The 22,934-nt window shown below is 36.0% G+C and overlaps 1 protein-coding gene and 1 pseudogene across 8 annotated transcripts in view; both read right to left on the bottom strand.

Moving 5' to 3' along the window:
• EHBP1 (EH domain binding protein 1) overlaps window positions 1-22,934 on the bottom strand; it is a 310,727-nt gene that overhangs the window by 139,788 nt on the left and 148,005 nt on the right. The window lies entirely within an intron of this gene.
• On the bottom strand, window positions 1,867-3,953 carry LOC139019939 (small ribosomal subunit protein eS10-like; annotated as a pseudogene).

Here is a 22,934-nt window from a genome sequence, read left to right as displayed (position 1 = left end):
ACACAGATCTCTGATATATTGAGGACTAGGGTCCTTATTGCCCACCCTGGTTCCTGCAAGCTATGTGCTTGCTCTAGGAATATGTGCATAGCTGCCTATAATGGGGCTGGGAGGTGGGAGACAAGTAGCCATTGTTGAGCTAAGGAGCTGAAATTAATCAAAGTCTAACCCTTCCCCTGAGTTCCAAAGGTTTCAACAGACTCCAGAGTTCCAAAACAGATCAGACAAATTCTGTCATTTCAATTGTCTAGATAAGGAGATGGATTTCTGGTGTTTCTTACTCCACAATCTTCCTAAAATTCTCTATCTTCTCGATAACTTTTTTTTTCTTTTTTCCCCTCAATAACTTTTAAGAGTATCAGGGAGTTCTGAGACAAAAAGATTTCAGAGTCACTGTTGTAGACAATGCACAAATGTAGGTATAGGAATGAGTATCCCTATATCAACCAATATCAGCTTTGAGTGTATAAAAGCAAAATGATAAGACTAATTGATAGCTGAAGTTTAAATGTTAGAACCTAAACTAAAGCACCAATTTCAGTAAGAGTCTCCTTATTGTGTCACTAATAAAGAATAAAGAGGTTGAAGAGATGGAGAATACTGAACAATACAAGGTTGTTTGCAGGGCATACTAGTATTTAAACCCATGATGTTTCCTTATAGGGGGCCTTGCCAAGTCACTAATGAAAGTAAACACTATAATAATAAGTTTGTTAGGAAAACAAATGAATAGTGTATGATTGATTCCATGCGTATAAAAATGACAAAAAAAAAAAAGAAAAAATCCATTCTATAACAGAGTGTTTTGACCATATAAATTCCCCACTTGGACTAGCAGCCTTTAGATACAATTATTTCTTTAAAACTTACATCTGTAGGTATAAATCAAGGAGTGGTAGAGTTAGTGAAATTTCAGGCCCAATGATTATTATATAGGTAGTAATAGCAAAAAGAGCACTGTTGCTAAAAAAACAACAGAACAAAATATATTATATCAGAGTACTGGGAGACATTCCTCTGCCCATCTCTACTGCCTCCTCTGAATTTTGCTGGCTTGTCCAAAAATGAAAAGTCCTGACTGCTCTTTATCAGGTCATTCTTTACAGAAAAGCAAGCAGCCTTTAAGCACGAGGTAGCATCTCCCTCTGGGACAAAGAACAGGCTTGTTTAATGATTGCTATAAAAGTGGGGATTCCCCCAAGTGCAACGTTCTTTAGCTGTGATACAATCCCACTGTGTGTGCAGCATGCATTTGACCCTTCATGTGATCCCTATGGAACTTAGTCACAAAGGAACCAACAAAAACATGCCAATGCTCATGCTGTGAGTAATAAAGTCCTTTGTCTCTGACTCAGGAGTTTTATGTCTTCATCCAGCATCCATGAAACATTAACAGGCTACTTGATTACCTTACAAATAGAACAAATCCCCCACACCTGATGCATTTTATTTATGTCTACTTGAAAGCTTATTTAACACACATGCAAAATACATGTGTTAATCTTATCAATACAGTTTGAATTCATAAAATAGTCACATATTGTCTCAAGTCAGTTGAATAGGAGGAATAAAAGACTTATGAAAAGTCTGACTGCCTTTAACTTGCAAAGTAGTTCTCTGGTGGATTTTCTTTTCTTAAATTGAGATGAAAGACTGTGAGCCCTAACATTATATAATTTTACAATGACTCCTTTGTAAAAATCCTTTGGGGTCAGTCACTTTCTAAAAAAGAATGTAGACATTTTAGAATTACTATAAACAAAAAAAACCAAAACAAAAACGCAAATTATTTCCAATTATTAGGTTAAAATATAGGGATTATGATATCCTTAAAAAACAAACAACAAACAGCAGTAGATGGGTAAGTCAGGAGTGTGAGACTACAAAGAAAATAAATACACAGAAAAAGAAACTCAAGAGGGAATGGATTTTAAGATATAGCATGCTTATATTCTAAATCTGGTTTTTTTTTGTTTTTTTTTTTACATATACTGATTTGTTTTACCAGAAAGCTCCTACTCTTTTTCATCAACATTTAACCCATTTGCAAGAACATGTGAATAGGCCAATCCTAGCTTATTAGGAGAGTTATATCTATCTCTATTTTAGTCATTTTGTTCTGCTATGCAATTTTGCCAAAAATATTCTTATTTGCCTGGACATTCTTGTGGCTTTTCAGTGACATTACCTGTATCTTATATAATCTAACAATTATTAATCCATAGTACAGGGAAGAGTTGCTGCCCTTAAAATCACATATATTTTACCCATGTAATTTCTTTTTATGGCAGATTTTTCTATAAAAAATGAAAATAATAAGCTTAATTCTCCTGTAAATTTAGTAACTAAACCATATACAGACTGTTATGAGGGAGAAGCTATGTTCAAAAGGATATATAGCATAAGAAAAGGACACAGAATTGTGGTTCAGAGCATACACAGACTTTGGAGTAAGATCTTGGTTTGAGCCCTAACCCTCTCACTTAATATTTTCTTTAATGATATATAAATAACATTTAGGCTGGTTTTCTATTCATGGAAATTTTCCTTACCTATCATTTTTATTGTCAGTCATTTTAATTCTTATATAGTCCAACTTGTCAACTTTTTATTTTTCCTGGTATCTTTGCTTCTTTGGTTTCAGAAAGTTATTTTCTCTCCAGAGATTTGGTAAATAGTATGTTTTCTTCTTTTTAAAATATATATTTTTTAATTTAATGTTTTAACACTTTCCTCTCTCTAGAATACATTTTGGTGAATGGCATGAATCGAGGTTCCGAATTATTAGCCTAATATCATTTTCTGAATAGCATTTCTGTGATGCTTTCTTTATTGTATATTAAATTATTATGTAAGTGTATATGCATGTCTGAATGATATCATGGTATCTCTGGGCTAGACATTCTGCTTCAGTAACCTGCTCTTTTTAGCAGTACAATTGCTATTTATTTTGTTAATCCTCACCAGAGGAATTTTCCCCCATTGATTTTCAGAGAGAGTGGAAGGGAGGGAGGATGGGTGAGAAAGAGAGAGAGAGAAACATCGATGTGAGAGACACACATCTATTGGTTGCCTCCAGTACGACTCCTGACCAGGCTGGAGATTGAACCTGTAACCCAGTTAAGTGCCCTTGATTGGGAATCGAACCTTTGACCCTTCGGGGCACAGGCCGACATGCTCTAACCACTGAGCACACCTGCCAGGGCAGTACATTGCTATTTTTTTTTTTTTTTTAATTTCTGTCCACAAGTTTATTTAACACAAAATAATCCCCTCAACTTTACTGAGGTGGTTGACCACACCCATAAACAAATTTGCTTCTAAACTGGAATTTGGTTGCTGACCCAGGCCTGGCCTGAGCTTTCTTGTTGGCACCAGGGGGCACAGCACTCCTTCTGTATGTGTCTCAGTCAGCTTCCCCTCACGTGAGTCTTGCAGGATGCTCACTCCCTGCTAGTCTCACGTTAGCTGTGGTGCAAAGTGGCACGCAGCATCTCCGGGAGCAGGTGGAAGTGATCACAGAGATACTGGATGCCCTTTCTGAGAAGTCACAGTAGAAATGTCTCCAGGCAAACTGTTCCTTCATGCCTCATAATCTGAGAAACTGTATGGCCTTCATTACTTGAAGATTAGGCATGTTCTTGTCTGTCAGCTTGGGGTGTTCAGGCATGTGAACATCCTCTTGGCCACCATCACTCCCTCCTTAAAAAGGAGTTAATAAATGGAAATCTGGTTTTTCTTAGAAATCAATATCATAACGGCTGCTTTGTCTGAGGCCAAAACTGGAGTACATTGCTATTTTATAATGTGCATTAATATCTTGTAGGGATAATCAAATGTCATTCACCATCATCTCTTTTTAAAATGTTTTTAAAAAATTAGCCTTAAACATTAACTTTTTTCTAAGTAATTTTGGAATCATTTTAATACTATCTCAAGAAATATTCTGTTTGCAGTTTTATCATGGTTACGTAAAATCTATTAAGTATCTAGGGAAGATGGATACATTCACAATATTTAATATTACTATCTAAGTAAAATTATATAGGTAAAATGCCAAGAAGGTCTTAACCAGTATGTTATCTCATTCAGTACTTCTTCTTTTATTCTTAATATTAGAAAAAGTAAACAAAAGAGAAAACTAAAATCCATGTAAATGGCATGTGTATCTTTTTAATATTCAGAGCAAATCTATTTTCCTATAACTAAATATTATTGAAATTAATTTAACTTAAGTGTTAGATATGTTACCAACTTATAAATTAGTAAAAATAAATGGTAGGCATTTACTTTAATGAACGAATTTAATTATAAGATTCCTCAAAGCCCTGGCCAGGTAGTTCCGTTGATTAGAGTGTTGGCCCTATACTCTAAAAGCAGGGGACCTCAAACTTTTTAAACAGGGGGCCAGTTCACTGTCCCTCAGACCGTTGGAGGGCTGGACTATAGTTTAAAAAAAAACTATGAACAAATTCCCATGCACACTGCACATATCTTATTTTGAAGTAAAAAAACAAAACGAGAACAAATACAATATTTGTATTTGCATGTGGCCCGCGGGCCGTAGTTTGAGAACCCCTGCTCTAAAGATTTCAGGTTTGATCTCCAGTCAGGGAACATACAAAAAATAACCAATAAATGTATGAATAAGTGGAACAACAAAATCAATGTTTCTCCCTCCCCCCCTCTCTAAAATCAATTAAAAAGAAAAGATTCCTCTTCTCTGAATGCATATAACCTGAATTTCAAAAACAATCTTTAAAAAAGATTATAATCAAAATTTGTGTGAGGTCAAATTATAGCAATAAGGATCTTATAAAAGAAACACTTTTTAAATGGTAATACAGTGGGGCCTTGACTTACAAGTGTCCCAACCAACGAGTTTTTTGAGATACCAGCGTGTCTCTCGGCTGATTTTTTGCATTGAGTTGACAGAGTAATTTGAGTTAACGGGCTCCTTAATGAGCTCGGTCTCGGAACAAATTAAACTCGTAAGTCAAGGCCCCACTGTACCATAGTGAATTTTTAAAAATACACATACAGACTACCTAAAACATAAATAGAAGAGAAATCCTGACCTAGCAATGTTAACCATTGGGAAAGTATATATTTTAAGATATTTCCAAGAGATACATTTAATTTATATATTAGTAACTCAAGAGAATATAATAACTCACATATTAATATAGTATTGAAGGAAATACTAACATTATTTATCCAGGCTTAATGCAAACTTTGGCCTTTACTGGACCGGGTAAATTATATTCAATTATAGATGCAATTCTTTTTTTAAAAAATAAATATATTTTTATTGATTTCAGAGAGAAAGGGAGAGGGAGAGATAGAAACATCAATGATGAGATTCATTGATTGGCTGCCTCCTACACGCCCCCTACTGAGGATTGAGCCTAAAAGCCGGGCATGTGCCCTTGACTGGAATCAAACCTACTCTTCAGTCTGAAGGCTGATGCTCTATCCACTGAGCCAAACCGGCTAGGGCAATTCTTGACTAAATTAGCAATATAATTTTATAATATTAGGATGCTGACTTGAGCTTTCATTCTCAAGTTTAAAAAATTTTTTAGATTTTTAAGAGGCAGATTTATAAAAGTATAATTTACATAGAACAAAATTCACCCTCTTAAAGTATAAACAGTTTGATGAATATTCTTAATTACCTTATTCTCTAATTTGAGCCAGTAATTAGCAGCTTATTCCTGTCCTTTCTCTGACCTCATTTCAGCACTTTTGCTTACTGAATATATAGATTATAAAAGCAAATAAAGATGGTTTATTTAATGCATTTCCCAACATTGATAATTTGGGAAGATTGATTACACATTTCAAAATAAAGCCTAAACTGATTCAGTACAAATTAATTCAGCACGACATTTGGTTTTATTTTTACAGATCATATTAATATGTTTTTTCAGGAAAACTTAGAAAAATTAAAGAACTAATGAATTAAATTCACAGAACATTTTTTCCTAAGAATCCTTGTTATTATTATTTTATTTTTCCATCACTATTTATCTCCTCTATATCCTCCTCCACCTCCACCCCCACCCTGCAATCACCACACTGTTGTCCATTGTCCATATCCATGAGTTCTCTCTCTCTCTCTCCTTTTTCTTTTTTGCTAAGAATCTTTATTATATTGCTGGTTTACTAATCAAAACTAATATCAATAAAATAGAAAGAATAAAATATTTGAAGATTTCCAAGGAAACAATTATAACCTTTAAATAATAGTTTTTTCAAGTGATTTGATTATGAGATTTTTTACTGTTTTATTCTTGGATACATTAAGGCTTAAACTTTTTCCATTATCATTTAGCTCTATATAATATTGAAAATGATTTACCCAATAGCCATAGTTAAACTTAACAGAGATTTAAAAATGATTTAGTTACACTCTTCAATCTATATAGGCAACATGCCTTGATTTCAAAGGTTTGACTCTTTCTAGGAATTGTCATGTTGCCCAAATTAGCTTATTATTAGGAGCTTTGTTGTTATAAAAAGAGAATAAAAACATGCAACAAAAATTTATCCAATCTCTCTTTTTTAGTCCTGTAATTATTATAAGCCATTTGATTTATTTGCCATGAATTCATTTACCTAGGAAAATCATACATAATGTTCCAGCTACAAATTAAGTACTGGGTGGTTATGCTTTACTATATGACAAGTAAAAGCTTGTGAAGAAAAGGAGAGGCATAAAAGCATGGCAAGCTTCACTACCCTATAGTGTTATTAACGAAACATATTTACTGCTTTGGGTAAAAAGTAAAAGTAGCTTATAGCAGCAAAACTTTGTATTAATGCTTAGTGTGCCATACTACTTAATTGAAAGATTCTTAATTAAACGTGTCCCACCAAAAAAACCTCATCAATTGCATTTGCCACCAAATGACTAACAAGTACACAACAGTTGGAAACTGTCAAAATATTTTACAGCTCAATTGTAATTACCAACCAAGTCTAAGCATGCCCCGAGTGGGCGTTAACTACATCTTGGGGGATTCAAAACATTAAACGGCAGTCTTTTTTCTTTTTGTTTCTGATTTATGCATTTAAAACTCTGGAGTAACTCCAAAGACTTTTGTTGTTCTTGGTGAAAAATCAGCAAAACATCAATATGAGATATAATAATTGATCATTTTTATAGATTCACTAGTAAGAAGAGCCTTTTAAAAACATCATCTGGCTAATCTCTTACCATCATTGAACATACTGATTATTTGGTTATTTGTTTTTGAAAATGTTATTGTAACTGATCTTAAGACAGAAGTTTTTTCTGTCATGCCATCACAATAGATGTAGCCAAAAACAAATGTGAAGATGTGATTATGGAGGAATGTCAATATGGAAGTACAGGTGGTGAATTTCCAGATGGGAGAATGCAGACATCGTTTACCATTTGAAGTAAGACAGAATCCCGCCATTCTTCCCTTCTCACCAGAAAATGTACCAAGCAGTGGAAGTCAGCTCCAGGCTCTGTGATCATCTAAATTTAATATCTCTTATCAATAGAAAAGAACTGAGATAATTACCACTGACCATAAGCACAGATAGAATAATACTTCCACCAGGTATCATTATCCATCCACTATTCTTACTATTAGAATTTACCACAGAATTTCAAATTTAAAATGAAATTATATTATTTAATTTAAAATGTGCTTTAAGCCCTAACCGGTTTGGCTCAGTGGATAGAGTGTCGGCCTGCAGACTGAAGAGTCCCAGGTTCGATTCCAGTCAAGGGCCTGTACCTTGGTTGTGGGCACATCCCAGCTGATCGATGTTTCTCTCTCATTGAGGTTTCTAACTCTCTATCCCCTCTCCCTTCCTCTCTGTAAAAAATCAATAAAATATATATTTAAAAAAATCTTTTAAAAATTGTGCTTTAAAAATTAACTATGGTTACACAGGAAGCTTCAATTATACTTGTTTTATCTTAAACTGAACAATGGGCACACAAGTATTAATTGTAAAGGATGTACTTTTTGCATTTATATGACTGAAAAATTCCACTGAAAATCACAAGAAAAAACCCCCAGAAAGAAGAAGTTACAGATGCTATCAACTGTTTAAGCATAGTTATTTAATAAATGGATTCCAACAGGATCATAATGTGAGTTAACAAAAAGATTTTTAAAAAATTAAATGAATTTGAAGTCCTATATGCTTCTCAGGAGAACCATAATCACTAAACTATTATGATCTCAATTAGATGTAATGTTCAAACACAACTGGAAATGCCTATTACTGCTGCAAAGTAGTCAGAGTAGCTGAATGGATCACAGCTGGAGATGGTGAGAATTTTTTTTTTTAAAGACATTCGCACACTGAATACTTGGATACAAAGTCTGTGGAAAAAAGAAATGTATATTCCAGTAATATTATGCAGGCTTGTGTCTCCTACCTTTATTGCATGCCAGTATCAGGGGGATGGAAAATAGAGACATATTATCATAGGTAAACATTTATTTATATACTAGAGGCCCGATGCACAGATTCGTGTACCAGCGGGGTCCCTTGGCCTGGCCTGCACGCTCTCGCAATCCGGGACCCCTCGGGGGATGTCGGATAGCTGGTTTTGGCCCAATCCCCACAGGCCCGATCTAGACAGAAGAGAGCCTGATCCTGTGCATTGAGTGTCTGTCCCCTGGTTGTCAGTGGGCGTCATAGTGACCAGTCGTTCGGTCATTCAGTCACTTAGGCTGTTACATATAGAGATTATACACATATACTGCTGTATATTATAAAACATATACCACAAGCGAAAGTTTAAAAAAAAAAGTTAGCAATGAAAACATTTTATTTAACTTACTTATAGTATAAAAACCAATTTTCCTCATTATAAAAAAGAACAAGGTGATAGAAAAGGCTTAATGATTTTTTAAGATGTTGGTTTAATAACTTAAAGGTATAATTCTAAAGTGTGTATGTTGATACCTGATTTGAATGTCTGTCATAGCTGAAAAAGATATATCACAAGGATACATAAATCTAAATGCAAAAAGTACATCACTGGCTATGCTTACTCAATCAAGATACTCATTTTTCAATCCCATCTACCAATTATGCAAAAGATTTTTGTTGATATTCACTTAGTTTCTATTCCCAAATGTCAATTAGTTATGGTTAAAACACCACTAATAATTTTTATTTGGACTTTAAAACAGGTTAGAGCCCAACTGGCATGGCTCAGTGGTTGAGCATCGACCTATGAACCAGGAGGTCACGGTTCGATTCCTGTTCAGGGCACATGCCCAGGTTGTGGGCTTGAACCCTAGTGGGGGCGTGCAGGAGGCAGCCAATTAATGATTCTCTCTCATCATTATATTTCTATCTCTCTCTCCCACTCCCTTTCTCTCTGAAATAAATAAAAATATATTAAAAAAATAAAATAGGTTAGAAAATTCAGGTTCTTAAAGTGTATTGCTTTGAGAGTTTACATAGGTAACACAGGTTTTGTTTTTAGCTACAAAATAATATGAAAATATTTTTGTAGCAGACATATAGGCTGGCTGCTAACGAGCATTCATTCTCATGCCTGCTTCCAATTTAAAAGTAGGCACAGAACCTAAATAGATATTTCTCCAAAGAGGACATACGAATGACCAGTAGACATTTGAAAAGATGCTCAATGTCATAATAATCACAGAAATGCAAATTAAAACCACAATGAGATATCACCTCACACTTGTCAGAATGGTTAACATCAATGAATCAACAAACAAGTGTTGACAGGGATGTAGAGAAAAGGGAACCCTGTGCATTGTTGGTGGGACTGCATATTGGTGCAACCACCATAGAAAACAGTATGGTCTGGCCTGCATGTCTCAGTGGTTGAACATCAACCTATGAATCAGGAGGTCACAGTTCGATTCCTGGTTAGGGCACATGCCTGGGTTATGGGCTTGATCCCCAGTGTGGGGTGTGAAGGAGTCAGGTGATCAATGATTCTCTCTCATCATTGATATTTCTATCTATCCCTCCTTCCCCATTCTTCTCAGAAATGAATAAAAATATATTTTAAAAATATAAAAATATTATTAAAAAAAAACATTATGGAGGTTCCTCAAAAAATTGAAAATAGAACCACCCCTGACCCAGCAATTCTGGGTATCTATCCAAAGAAATCCAAAACACTAATTCGCAAAATATGTGCATCTCTATGTTCATTGCAGCACCACTTAAAATAGCCAAGATATGGAAGCAACCTAAGTGCTCATCAGTAGATGAGTGGATGAAGAAGATGCGCTACATACATACTCAATGGAATATTACTCGGCCATAAAAAAGACTGAAATCTTACCATTTGTGACAACAAACAGATCTGGAGGGTATTATGCTAAGTGAATTAAGTCAGACAAAGACAAATACCATATGATTTAACTTGTATGTGGCATCCAAAGAATAAAATAAATGAACAAACAAAACAGAGAGACTCATAGATACAGGGAACAAACTGATGGTTGCCAAACTGATGGGCAGAAGCTCAGTGAACGAGATGAAGGGATTAAGAAATACAAATTGGTAGTTACAAAATAGTCACAGGATGTAAAGCACATCATAGGGAATCCTATATAATAAAAGGCTAATATGCAAATAGACTGAATGGTGGAACAACTGGTCGCTATGACGTGCACTGACCACCAGGGGGAAGATGCTCAATACAGGAGCTGCCCCCTGGTGGTCAGTGTGCTTAAACAGGGGGAGTGCTGCTCAGCCGGAAGCCGGGCTCATGGCTGGTGAGCGCAGCATCAGTGGCTGGAGCCTCTCCTGCCTCCGTGTCAGTCGGACATCCCCCGAGGGCTCCCGGACTGCGAGATGGTGCAGGCTGGGCTGAGGGACCCCCCACCCCGAGTGCACGAATTTTGTGTACCAGGCCTCTAGTATAGTCAATAATATTGTAATAATTATGTACAGTGTCAGGTGGGTACTTGAAATATTGGGGGGGAGGATTATTTTCCAAAGTATATCATTGTCTAACTACTATGCTGTACACCTGAAATTAATATAAAATAATACTGAATGTCAACTGTAATTGAAAAATAAAAAATAAAAATTTTTAAATGCTTCACAGGTGTCATTTAAGCTAGACTGCTGAAAGATGAGCTGGTCTTCACCAAAGTCTGGCCAGTGGTTGAGCATTGTTCCATGCACCAAATGGCCGCCAGTTCAATTCACAGTTAGGGCACATGCCGGATTGCCCCCTTTGTCCCCAATATGGGAGCGTGCAGGAGGCAGCTGATGGATGTTTCTCTTTCACATTGATGTTTCTCTCTTTCACTCCCTCTCCCATCCTCACTCTCTAAAAAATCAATGAAAACATATATATTAAAACATTGATCGACACTCAACCACTGAGCCACATCGGCCAGGCAAAACATTTAAAAAAACATACATATGCTTTCTCATTTAAATACATACATACATACATACATACAAAAACTCTGAAACTTCTAAAAAAATGCCTACACCAGGGGTCCTCAAACTATGGCCCGCGGGCCACATGCAAATACAAATACTGTATTTGTTCCCGTTTTGTTTTTTTTTACTTCAAAATAAGATATGTGCAGTGTGCATAGGAATTTGTTCATAGTTTTTTTTAAAACTATAGTCGGCCCTCCAACGGTCTGGTCTGACTGTTTAAAAAGTTTGAGGATCCCTGGCCTACACAAATGGATATCTGGCTGAATCTGGATCATTTCCAAGGCAAAATCAGAAACAAAGCTCTTAAAAGTCTCAGGCCTGCGATTAAAGTCAAAGGCAAAGGATACAGCCAGAGATGATAGAGAGCAGCCGTTCTTGAAGTTTTTCATTTTAGGACTTTTTTTATGCTCTTTAAAAAAAATTATTGAGGACTCCCAAAAAGTTTTATTTATGTGGATATATCTACTATGTTTACTATGTTAGAAATTAAAAAAAAATTTAAAATATTATTTAAAACAAACCTTACATGTTAATATCTCTATGAAAACTCTATTTCCCAAAGAAAAATAGTAAAAAGAATGGTGCTATTCCACATTTTTTACAAATCTTTTTAATGTTTGGCTTAATAGAAGACAGCTAGATTCTCGTATCTCCTACTTTCAATCTGTTAAAATGTGTTTTTTAAAAACGATTTATATTGATTTTTAGAGAGAGAAGGTGGAGGGAGAGGGAGAGAAAGAAATAATGCATCAGCTGCCTCCTGTCTGCCTCCTAATGGGGACTGAGCCCGAAACCCAGGCATGTGTCCTGACTAGGAATTGAACGGCAACATTTTGGTGCACTGGATGACATCCAACCAACGGAGCCATGCCGGCCAGGGCTATGACTTGTTTTTTTGAAGTAAATGAAGAAAATTCAGCACACAAATATACTAGTATAGCTGGAAGGGTAATTTTAAAAGCCTTTTCAGGCAATTGTGGATATTCTCCTTTGATACTACAACTCATAAGTGGTAGTTTCTTAAAGTTTAGTTGCTGTGTAAAATATGAAACCATATTGATGACTTTTTTCAAACTCTGTTATACTAAATCCATTGCTCTATCTTGCACTTTGAAATGAATTTTTATCTATGCATAATTTTGAAACATCATCCATTGGCCATTTGGAAAATACTTATTCCCTGAATTGTACAATCTTCCAAATGTTGAAACATTTCATTATATATCATTAAAAATGGTTACATTTCTTAATCTCATCACAAATCTCTTCAGGAACGTCTTTTAAGAATTGGGAAGATCTTAAGCTTAAAGTGGCAGATAGGAGTTTTCAAAAATTCTAATTTTTGCTTGAAAGCTCTAATTTTATCATTGGCAACAAAATACTGTCAGTTGTTTTCCTTGAAGTGATAAGCTCATTTTGTTCCTTTTTGAGAAAATATTTACCAAATAAGCAAGTCAATATAACCATAGCTTGTCAGTCATTCTTTCAAATAGTGTTCTTGGATGCAGGCACCTAACCAACTTACAATTCAAACAAGCAAAAGCTTTCTGTGGTTACAATGGTAGTACTCTGATGTGGAGTAGAAGTGTTTACGCATACTTCCCATTTTGCTGCACAGAATATTAGAAGAATGTGTACTCTATTAAGATTTAATAAAATGAATAAGTTAGTTTTTTACTAACTTATAAAGGATTCTGAGTGAAACTGTGTGTTTTTTTGTTTGCTGTTTTGTTTTGTTTTTTTAATGACAGTGCATGGCCATCAAGAATGAACACAATAACTACTACAGTTTGGTGCCACTGCCTTGATTCATGGTAGTGCTAGTGGTTTCACCCACTATTGCTTTTGCCCAATCTGTACAAATGTCAACACAGTGATAAAAGCAAATAATGCCTTGCTTGCTATTATTATGAAAATGTCCTTTTCTGCACAAACCTATCAAACCATCTCATGAGGACCTCCACAGACACACTTTTGGAACACCTAGCAAAGAGGATCAGCATCAAGGCAGATATTTACTCATTTATTCAATTATGGCATTTATTTTTGTAAAGACCCTGGACCAGGAACTAGATTCATCTTAGTGATGAAATGTTCTCTAGTAGAGGTGGACCCAAGATTGAAACTAATAGAAACTAAGAGTGGGAATTCCCCACAATTCATACTTTTTACGTATTCAAATTAGAAATCTAGGTAGTTGTGGTTTTACATTATTACATAATAAATGCTAGAAGAAATCAATGGCAATTTAAAGTGCACTGATAATTTTTAATAGCTTTTTCTGTATTGAAGTTAAATCTTAAAAGTGTGCAAGGAATTAATACAGTGATACAATATAGCAAAAATAGATATTGTGTATTCAATTAATAGATATTGAAGAGTACTAAAAATGATTTGCATTGTTGGATCCTTTCCTATTTTTTGTTTACAAATCAGCAAGCAAGCAGGCTTGGGAGTACTATGGAAGAGGTGTGCTTGGTATACAAAGCAGAAGATGCTCCCACTGCTATCTGGCAATCTCCCTTCCTTTAGGAACACTATGGGGTAGATACTGGAGAGAATGAGCATTCCCTGTAACTGTCATTCCAACCATGTGTATAATCTGTGGTCAGCTTCCTTTGCAACAAATAAAATAACTGCTCTGCCCAGACAACAAGAAAAAAAAAACCTAAACAAGACAAAACAGGATTTAATGGAGCCCTTTAAAAGTTAATTTGACATATAGTACAGGAAGTTGTATTTCTTTCTTCTCCAACTCCTTCAACATACAAGGATGGGCAAAAGTAGGTCTACATTTGCACTGTGACATTCTTTTGAGTTAATAAAGCTCTTATTTACTGTTAAATATTTTTATTGATTTTTTTTTTAAATAGAGAGGAAAGGAGAGGGAGAGAGAGAGAGAGAAACATTTATGAGAGAGCAGAATATCAATCAGCTGCCTTACCGGGGATCAAGCCCACAACAGGGACATGTGCCCCCACCAAGAATCAAAACAGCAATCTTTTGGTGCATGGGCCAATGCCCAACCAACTAAGTCACACTGGCCAGGGCTGAGTTAATAATCATAACCTGCATGTCTTTTTCCATATGAACAACTATAAACCTATACTTGCTCACTTCTGTATATACCAGTGGTTTCCAATCATTTATTGCTTTAATCTCACCAAAGAACCTAGGTAACTTGTAAAATAAAATAATTTTTAAAATCCCCATACCCTTTCCCAGAAAATAAATTTATATATGTTTCATATTTGACACATTTCCTAAAAGTAAAACAAACAAACAAACAAAAAACTTCTTACATTTTAGGAGATTGTTAACCTCATTGTTACCTCCCAGTATGTATACATGCTAGACACCTAGGTTCAAGAGTATTCTGGAAACAAAGACAAATCTATCAATGCCAAGAATCATGAACTTTTCTTCTTTTTCAATCCCCACTAACCGTATACATCTCCACCACATCTATGATTTGAAAGTTGCTAAGGAAGGAAGAAAAGCTTTAAAAAAAACTAGAAAATAGTCTAATGCCTTTTTGGAATGTGGATAGGGGGAGGGAGGGTCGAAGTCTAGGCAAAAGCATTCATAACAGTAACAAAAATGATAATAATAGTAGTAGCAGCAGCTAGCACTTACAGAACTTACTATATACCAGGCACTATTCTGCCGATTTTACATATATTAATGCATTTAATCCTCACAACAGCTCTAAGATAAGCACTATTATCCCTATTTTATAGGGAGCACACAGAGGGATAGAGAAGCTAAGTAACTTGCTTTACTTATTAAAAGGCATAATCTGTGGTTGTGGCAATGTGATTCCAGCCAAAATATACCACTTACTTTGTGGTATGATCTCAGGATGGTAAGGATCTTAGAGAAGACTCAGTACCCTAAAAATCATTCTCTCTGTAGCTGACTCTGAACTGAAATATTACACAGAAAAAACACTGTACTAGAGCCAAGGACCTGAATTCTAGTTTTGGAGAGGCAGTTTAAAGAGCTGTGTGATATTAACCTTAATAATATCCATTCTGGTTCTTGGTTTTATTATTTATAAAACAAACAAAAGAGGAGTGAATTAAGATTCACTTATTTAATTGTAATGCACTAAGCACCTAGTAAATGTTAGGCAATATGCATTACTGAGAACCTGTTTTTAGGAACCTGTAAAGTCTATTTTCCAAGTTATTATCTCACAAGAGGACCCTACAGCTATTTTAGCTTGCACCTTAAAACCTGGCGTGTCTTTTAAGGATAAAAGAGATGAAACTGAGCCAAAGAGGTTTAATGATTTGTCCCATAAGGAAACCTAAGGTAAAACTGGCAAAACTCCTCAGCTATTCTAATTTTACCAAAACTGCCACAAGTTAGTACATTTTTTCATTTAATAAAAATGTATTTAACATCCATTATATGTTAGGATTGGCAATATAATGATAGGCAAAACAAGTCCCTTTCTGAAAGAGTTTACAACACTTGCCATAAAGAACTTAAGAAGTGGGTGAAGATTTTATTTAAAAACATAACCTGATGAAGTTTGTTACAAAAACATACTTAACTTTTTTTTCCTTCGCCAGATTTCCATAGAAGCTTTATCCAACTTTCTAAAGCTACTTTTGAGAGATGGTTTTATAAAATCAAACTCACACTTAAAAATTCTGATTCAGTAGATAAAGGGTGATTCTGATGCCGTTGGGAAACAGGATCACAGTTTACTCCTGCCAGTTTTCAATTCTACCTTCTAATCCCAAACATTTTTGTTCTAGTACTCAGAGAAACAACTGTGCTTTGGTATAAACCTTAGAATTTCTACTCAGTTCCCTGTATTAATCAAATAAGTCTTTCAGCAAGCTATGACCTAGGTTGGGTGCCATAAAGATTCTGCTAATAAGAATTTACTGAGTAATTCCTCTGTTCTGGGTACTCAGCACCAGATTCAACTCTTTTGAGTTAAATATTTAATTTAGCAAATATGTTTATACATTCAACAAAAAGGCAAGGCAATATTCTAGACACCTGGGGTTTATTGGTTGTCTATCAGGTGAACGAAATGAACAAATTTCTGCCCAGGCAGAATACACTTTCCGCTCCCCAACTACATCTGGAATATTTACTAAGACAACTACATTCTGGGTCATAAAACATATTTCAATAAATTCAAAGAATTTAAATCATATGAAGTGGAATGCAATTCCACAATGAAATTAAGCTATAAACCAAAAAGAGAAAGATATTTAGAAAAATGCCAAGTAGTTGGAACTAAATAACACTTCATAAATAGCCAATAGCTAATAAAATTTAGAGAGTATTTTGAACTGAATTAAAGTGAAAACACAACATCTGCAAAATTTGTTGGATGTAGCTAAAGCAACTCTTACAGGGAAATATAGAGCACTCAATACCTATGTCAGAAAACAATGAAGGTCTCAAATCAATTCCCTAAGCCACCACCTTAAGCAACTGAGAAGAAAGGAAATACAGTGGGGCCTTGACTTACGAGTGTCCCGACTAACGAGTTTTTTGAGATACGAGCCGTCTCTCGGCCGATTTTTTGCATTGAGTTGACAGAGTAATTTTAGTTAACGAGCTCCTTAACGAGTTCCTTAACGAGCTCGGTCTCGGAACGAATTAAACTCGTAAGTCAAGGCCTCACTGTACTTTGAAATAAAAAAAAAGGCGTTAGTGATGTCCTTTCAAAGTGACGTTGAAGACTCCAAAAATTATCTGAACCTATAGGCATATGTGCCTTTGTCTTTAACCTAGTTATTTTACAACAAACAACAGGGTTTCTCAACCTTGGCACTTCTGACATTTTGGGTTGGATAATCCTTTGTTGTGGAGGGCACTATAAAATATTAAGGAGCACCCCTGGCCTCTATACACCAGATATCAGTAACATCACCCTCCCAGTGTGATAACTAAAAACCATCTACAGACTTTGCCAAACTGAAAACTACTGCTATTGAGATTAAGTTAACTTGTGGGAAATCAATAGCAATGCAAACAATTTTTATCCATAGACATGTAAATAAATTTAACCTGGTGAAGGAACAACCTCTCCAACCAAAAAGTCAGTTTGCATCCATTATTTCAATATTTCTGATCTAGAATGTGTCTATTCTTAGGAATCTCATTTGACTGGATTGTAACAACTTTCTGGACCCTCATTTAAAAAGCCTCTGACACATGTTCTTATTATGAGTCACAATTTTACCTTTTGTGAAACTGTCTTTTTAAAAACCACTTTATTGACCCCTATTAACATACATATTTAATGTATACAACTTCACTGAGTTGAAAACTAACTTTTAACACAACTGAAAATCAAACAATATAATTCATGGTATTAATGATTTAAAAAGAAAACAAGCAAATGATCATCTCTGCAGATGTAGCATTTGACAAAACCCAACATCTAGTCTTCATAAAAATTCCTAGCAAATAGAAATAGAAGGAAAGTTCCTCAATCTGATAAAGGACATCTATAGAAAATCTATTATTATAGTTAATGGTGAGAGACCAATTCTTTTTTTTGTTTTTAATTTTATTTTCTTGTTTAAAGTATTACAAATAGTAGTACATATGTCTCCCTTTTTTCCCCATTGACCTTCCCCGGTCTCCCCTACCCCCTGGCACATGCCCTTACCCTACCCCACCAGTGTCTTGTGTCCATTGGTTATGCTTATATGCATGCATGTAAGTCCTTCGATTGATCTCTTACCACCACCCCCCCGCAACACTCCCCAGCCTTCCCACTGTAATTTGCAGTCTGTTTGATGCTTCTCTGCCTCTGTATCTATTTTTTTGTTCATTAGGTTATAATGTTCTTTATTATCCATAAATGAGTGAGATCATGTGAGAGACCAATTCTTTCCATTAAAAAAGAAACAAGGAATTCTCTTCTACCACTTCCATTAAACATTGCATAGACAAGAAAAGTCACCCAAGTTGGAAAGAAGTAAAATGATCATTATTTGTAAATAATCCTATATAATAAAAGCCTAATATGCAAATACCAGGTAGACCGAATGGTGGAACGACCAGTTGCTATGATGCACACTGACCACCAGGGGGCAGATGCTCAATGCAGGAGCTGCCCCCTGGTGGTCGGTGCACTCCCACAGGGGGAGTGCCGCTCAGCCAGAAGCCAGGCTCATGGCTGGCGAGCACAGCGGTGGTGGCAGGAGCCTCTCGCGCCTCCACATCAGCTCTAAGGACCCCTCAGCGGACATCCCCCAAGGGGTCCCAGACTGCAAGAGGCTGCAGGCCAGGCTGAGGGCCCCTCCCCCCCATGCACGAATGTCGTGCACTGAGCCTCTAGTTTATGTATAAAATCCTATAGAAATTACAAAAATGTTACTAGAACCAATAGATAAGTTAAGCAAGGGTTTGGGATAAAACAACATAAAAATCAATTGTATGTCTATACACTACCAACAAATAATTCGAATTTTAAAACATTACTGACTTTCTCTTTCAGGACAATAAAGTAGCCCTACTTTCCCTTCTAAGTACAATCTAAAAACTTTGGGCATTATATCAAACAAGTATACACCTGCTGTTTCCTCTGCCAGGGAAGCTCTTTACCAATAACTTTACATGGCTCACTCCTTGACATCATTTAGCAATCTACTAAAACACCACCTTTTCAAAAAGAACTATTATGGCCACTTACTTAAAACACCATTCTTCCAATTACTGCTTATCCTCTTACCTTTCTTTATTTTCTTATCAAATATGAAATTATATTCTTTAATTATTTGTTTACTTATATAATTTTTCTAACTTTCTAGAATATAAGTACCTCCATGGCAAAGTATTGTTTTATTCATATTCTACCCACATTGCTTGGCACGTAACAGGACTCCAGGAATCTGTTGTATGAATTCAGAAGTTCAGTCTTGCAGAGAAGATAGATATCGAAATAAACAAATATAGACAGGCATTGGAAATAAATAAGTAGCACAAAGAATGGAGTGATGGTCTCTGTTTAGATGGCCCAGGAAAGATCCTCACATAGGAGGCACTTGAGTCAGATTTCAAGAGATGCAGCAGAGTATATCCACTGGAAATTCCAGGTAGAAAGCCTACAGGTGCATTCATAAAGGAATGGAAGAGAAGGTATGTGAAGGAAATTGTAAATATCTGAGTAAGAAAAGACCATTGTCTGGTGGAACCAAGATGGTGGCATAGGTAAACACCGGAGACTGCCGCCGCAAACAACCACTTCAAAAATACAACTAAAAGACGGAACAGACATCACCCAGAACCACAGGAAAGCTGGCTGAGGAGAGACTCTTCAACTAGAAGGAAAGAGAACAGCAAACCGAGGCTCAGAGGAGGCGCAGTGTGGAAAATACAAAGGTACCGAGGTGCACGCGCAAAGCGGGCTGGTGGCTGAGGGCGCGGTTATCGTTTTCAGTCGGGAGGGAGTCTCAGACTCTGAGCTCCAGATCCGGGCGAGCCTCTAGGGACTCAGACTCAGACTCAGACGGGAGAAGCGGGATTGTCCGGCATCAGTTGGAATCTGAGGGCAGCTTTCTCTCCGAGGTTTGCAGCGGCTGCCGGGGTTCTGAGAAGCAGAGCCTCTGGGAAGGGACTGAGAGCAGCCATAACTGCTCCCTCCACCCGCCCTGTTGATCCCGCCCCGCCCAAGCCCTGCGCAGAGCCATTTGCCGGATCACCTCAGGCAAAGGCTAGATTAGCACCTCCCCAGAGGACAGAAGTTTTCCACACAGCTGATTCTCACAGCCAGTCAGCCTGGCGGTCAAATCCCTCAGTATTAACTAAAAAAATCAAGGCTTAACTAGAACAAGACTGCGCACAAAGACCACAAGGGGGTGCACCAAGAAAGCATAAAAAATGCGGAGACAAAAAACATGACAGAAATGGAGGATATGGAGCTAAAAAACGCAATTTTGAGGGCTTGCAATAAACTTGTGGAGAGCCTCACAAAAACTAATGAGACCCTTGATGCTACGATAAAGAAACTAGAAATTAAGCATACAAGGACTGAAATAAAGAATATTATACCCAATAGCAGACCAGAGGAGTGCAAGAATCAAGCCAAAGATTTGAAATTCGAAGAAGCAAAAAACACCCAACCGGAAAAGCAAAATGAAAAAAGAATCCGAAAATATGAAGATAGTGTAAGGAGCCTCTGGGACAGCTTCAAGCGCACTAATGTCAGAATTATTGGGGTGCCAGAATATGAGAGACAGCAAGATATTGAAAACCTATTTGAAGAAATAATGGCAGAAAACTTCCCCCACCTGGTGAAAGAAATGGACTTACAGGTCCAAGAAGCGCAGAGAACCCCAAACAAAAGGAATCCAAAGAGGACCACACCAAGACACATCATAATTAAAATGCCAAGAGCAAAAGACAAAGAGAGAATCTTAAAAGCAGCAAGGGAAAGAGACTCAATTACCTACAAGGGAATACCCATACGACTGTCAGCTGATTTCTCAACAGAAACTTTGCAGGCCAGAAGGGAATGGCAAGAAATATTCAAAGTGCTGAATAGCAAGAACCTACAACCAAGACTACTTTATCCAGCAAAGCTATCATTCAGAATTGAAGGTCAGATAAAGAGCTTCACAGATTAGGAAAAGCTAAAGGAGTTCATCACCACTAAACCAGTATTATACGAAATGCTGAAAGGTATCCTTTAAGAAGAGGAAGAAGAAAAAGGTAAAGATACAAATTGTGAACAACAAACATGCATCTATCAACAAGTGAATCTAAGAATCAAGTGAATAAATAACCTGATGTACAGAATGAACTGGTGATTATAATGAATCAGGGACATAGAAAGGGAATGGACAGACTATTCTTGGGGGGGGGGGGGGGGGGGGCGGGGAGGGGAATGGGAGATGCGGGAAGAGACTGGACAAAAATCGTGCACCTATGGATGAGGACAGTGGGTGAGGAGTGAGGGCGGAGGGTGAGGCAGGAACTGGGAGGAGGGGAGTTATGGGGGGGGGAGGGGGGGAAGAGGAACAAATGTAATCTGAACAATAAAGATTTAATTAAAAAAAAAAAAAAGAAAAGACCATTGTACAGGATTCACATGTGGAAGTGGTCATAATATTTCATCTGCTCAAAATGTCCCTTTCCTCCACTTTTGTGTCAACCAAACTAGTAAGATATAGGCTCAAATCTCATTTCCTACATAGACCTTCTCTTGTCTTTCCTTTCTCCCAAATTCCATATATCACAATTTCTTATGGTAATTACCCTCTCTACCCTATTTTATGGCTATCTGATTACTGTACATGTATTATTTCCTCTGCAAGTCTTTATACTGCTTTTAGTTCAAACAGCAAAGAGAAACCAAAAAGTAAATTAGAAATATAAGTGATTATTCTTTACAGTTGATGGTAGAAGGAAAGTATATATTATCAAGTTTTAGACAATCACTGCTAAAACAGTTTATGGGTGGGAACCTATTTAAAAACCTTGTATTAGATTAAGAAACTAAGGATGAATTTTTCTCCTTTGATATTTAGATTTTTCTTCCTGATCCCAAATTTTTAATCACTTTAACTATTTTATATACAATGTCCCTTTAAGATTTAGCATGTAGTTTTAATAAACCAAATAGATATGAACATTTCATTGTTTACTTTTCCTCATAAATTTTCTCACTAAGCCCTCTGAAAAACTTTCTGTTGAAGCATTACATTATCTCTTTTATTAAATGCCTCTTTATTCATTTTAGTTCTTTTTTACAGCATAGATCACTTGTTACCACAAATTATAATAGCTTACTTAGGGGACAAATATTATTAGGAACCAGAGGACAACAATGTTAAAGCCATCAGTTTTTCCAGGATTTACATTTAGTGTATAATAGACCCCAAGCATTAGATTTGTTTTAAATTAAATCACTGAAAAGAGAATCTATATGGCACACTAATATCCTTTTAAAAATAAACCAACCTCCTTTTTTTTAACATGAAACTAAGCAAAAATGAGATGAAATAAAGTGGTTTATATGCAATAACTATTTAAAAATGTCTCACATATATCAATCATAAATTAACTATGGTCTCACTATACAAATGATTATTTTGGAGTTTTATCTTTTGTTACTTTATGTATGAAACCTAATAGAATAATTTATGTGCAACATTTACAGTTTATAGCCCAAAATGAAATAAGTAAGGTGAAAGAGCCTTCACGAATATCATTCAGTAATAATTCTGATTTCCTAACTATATCATTTTTCTATCCCTATTTTTGAAAGTGTATGTTATATATTAAACTACATTTCTGTAATATGAAAGGAAAAAATTAATCAGTTTAAAGAACAGTGATTTTAAAATTGCAAGATAATTCCATCACAATTACAAAAAAACCTATAGAGGTATTTTGGACTATTTTTACTCCTCTTCTACATTTTTGATATTTTGTAAACTTATTTTTTCCTTTGCCCTTTCTTTTTCCTTCCTTCTCCTGCTCTTCTCTCCCCACTACAG

This window comes from Myotis yumanensis, unplaced genomic scaffold (assembly GCF_028538775.1).
Source record: "Myotis yumanensis isolate MYYU_CA2020_CCGP unplaced genomic scaffold, mMyoYum1.0.hap1 SCAF_11, whole genome shotgun sequence".
Taxonomy (NCBI): domain Eukaryota; kingdom Metazoa; phylum Chordata; class Mammalia; order Chiroptera; family Vespertilionidae; genus Myotis; species Myotis yumanensis.
This window is presented reverse-complemented; position numbering and strand designations above follow the sequence as displayed.